Raw genomic sequence first — 2725 nt, forward strand, 5'->3', positions numbered from 1 at the left:
AACCTGCTTGCCAGCCTCAGGTGTGGTTTCCCAGAACTGCTGGGAACTTGGGACCTTGAAGCTTACTGAATTCAAATGATAAAAAACTTATGTCTTGCATTTTTGAGGTTTATTCTTAAAAATGTTACTGCTTAAGAAATGCTGAATATTTGACTTGCCAGCTAAAAGTTTAAGGTTAAAACTGAATTGGGAAAAATTGTATGTTGTGGTAGCTAAATGCCTTTGCTGAATGAATATCTGGTGAAAGAGTATAAATGTGGAGGAGGGAGCCTGCCCTCTCCGCTCCTTTGTGTGGCTTCACAACTTTGGTCAGGAGGGCATCTGAGTGAGGATCTGTGAAAACAGGTCACCCCCTCCCTTGTCTGTCTCTCGTCACCGATCATCATGAGGTCGGGACAAAGTAAACCTGCTGTTCTTAATTGCATGTTAAAAAAATTTTAAAGGGGTACAATAGAGATTGTGGAATTGGAATGAATGCTGAAACATTGAGGAAGCATGAGTGGACAGCTGTTTGTTTGTGTGGGACTAGCCAATTTGCTACCGAGACGGGGGACTGGATGCAGTCTTAACTCCTCCGGTAGGTTCTCACCAAAACGTTGGTTGAAAATTCTATTCTGGAACATGGGTGCCAGGAGTGCCCCCACACCCATCTGGGGAGTTGGGCATTGTTTTGTTTATCTGCTCAGCTCCAGAGAGAGTGTGAATACAAGTGTTTTGTCTATTTTGGCTGCTCATTACTAGTCTGTGTAAAGTGAAAGTTACTTTGATTTATTTTGCATTTCTGTTAATTCATCTGGCTGAAGGTTTAGGCTGGACCCCGAAATAGTCTGCAAAATCTCTTAGCAGCTGCGAGAATCATTTTTGTTCTCAGAGTCTTTTGCTCACTATTAAAGGGGAATCCGCCCACTTAGTTAATATAAATTTCTATCAGTTGCTCTCTCCTGGGTTGTAAATTCGCTGTATTAAATTGAAATTTTGAAGTTCTAGGATAGAGTTAAAAGCTGGCTAAATTCCAAGATTGCTTGTAAGAAAAGCAAGAGAGAAGTCTTTTCAAGTTAACTGTTTGCTTAGCAAATTAACAAAGTAGCAAATTTCAAAGAACTTGTTATTCATGGTTTTCTTTTCTCTTTAGTGGACAGCTCCGCAGGTCTCGGAGAGATTTACTGCCTGTGACTGTATTTTGTTTAACTTGCTGTTTTCAATTGGTCTTTCCCTTCCTCCCTCATCCTGATTCTGAAAGCATCTGTAACTGAATGTTACAGATGCACCCGTTATATTTCCAGGCCGACTCTGTGAGGAAAAGCAATCGGGCCTGGGCTAAGAGAAAGGGGGCGGGGGTGTTGGCAGTTAAGTTACTGGCTGCAGACCTAACAGGTCTTATCAATGAACTTCAAGGTCACAAGAAGTAACTGTAAACAATGTAGTCTTTCTCTGCCCTGGGTTATTCTTTTTAACCTTTCCAATGCTAAATTAAACCAATACCTGTTCTTAGTTTGATCACAAAAGGTCTAGATATATCTTAAAAGTAAAAATACATTTAAAGTGTGTTAAAATCCGCAGCCACCCTGGTGATATAGAACTGTTTGCCAGGCAGACGCAGCCCCTGAGAGCCAGGTCAAAGAAGCGGGGGGGCTGAATGCCTGAGCTGCCCGCAAGGCCCTGAAGCCCCTGGTGGAGAAGAAGCTGCGCGTGCATGGATCAACGAGAGCCTACAGGAGCTGCAGCAGCTGCTGGCGGACACCGAGGTGCAGGCTAAGCTGGAGAATGCCGAGGTGCTGGAGCTGACGGTGCCGAGCGTGCTGCGGGGCAGGGTTCGTGGGCACGAGCAGCTGCAGGCAGAAGCCAGCAAGCGCTTTGCTGCAGGCTACATCCAGTGAACCCCCTGCTTGAGTCCATACCACTGTGAAAGGGCAGTCAGTGGCTTCCGAGATTTGCTGGAGGACGCTCTGGCTGGGCCCCGGGAGACCCTAGGTGGAGCAGCTGGCTCACAGGAGGGGCTGATATCCCCTTCAAGTGCATTCCCTTGAAAAAGGCCTGGTTGCTGCTCTGCCACAAAGGGAACTGGTAGAAAGGCAAGAAAGCAGGGCCCTAAGGGTTAACAAAAGGGCACTCTCCCTGGACCCAGGAGCCATCAGGACTTTAAAATTCTCCAAGAGAGGAGGAGTCTGACTCAGAGACTGGCCGAAACCTCATTGGGTTAGAAGAACCGGAGGCTGCATATTGACCTCATAGACTGCAGTTTGCTGGGCAGAGGTCCAAGCCCAGTTATATAGGGGTTAAACTACCTGTGTACAACAAAACAACTTTCTCCTATGCCAGAATACATTTTAAGAAAATTGAATGCATAATAGACCAGTAAACTGGGACAAGTAGAATAGGGAAACTGAGCAGAAATCCTATCTTCCCTAAGCCAATAACATTTGGAAGCAAATGCTTTGCATTTGCCTCCCTAAACAAAGGTTAAATCATTTATGTCAATCTGATTAGTGTCATTTATTGTCCACACCCAGGGACAAATGAAGTTAGAAAATAAGCCTTATTTTGATTAATTCTTTTATTCAGGAGGAGCCAACCTGGTCCCTCCCTGCAACATGAATGATAAAATGTATATTAAGGAATTTTAAAATTGCTCAAACCTCGCTGCCTTGGGTCCAGTTCTGCGTGTGTAAGAAGGAACAGAGTAAAGTTTAGTAGCAGGCCAGAAAAAGCTGGCAAGGCCATCCAA

General features: G+C 44.8%; 1 pseudogene; it reads left to right on the plus strand.

Moving 5' to 3' along the window:
• Positions 1–1607: 1607 nt before the first annotated feature.
• Positions 1608–1920, plus strand: LOC111824847 (annotated as a pseudogene).
• The last annotated feature ends 805 nt before the right edge of the window (positions 1921–2725 follow it).

The sequence above is a fragment of the Myotis lucifugus genome, unplaced genomic scaffold (assembly GCF_000147115.1).
Source record: "Myotis lucifugus unplaced genomic scaffold, Myoluc2.0 scaffold_8932, whole genome shotgun sequence".
NCBI lineage: Eukaryota > Metazoa > Chordata > Mammalia > Chiroptera > Vespertilionidae > Myotis > Myotis lucifugus.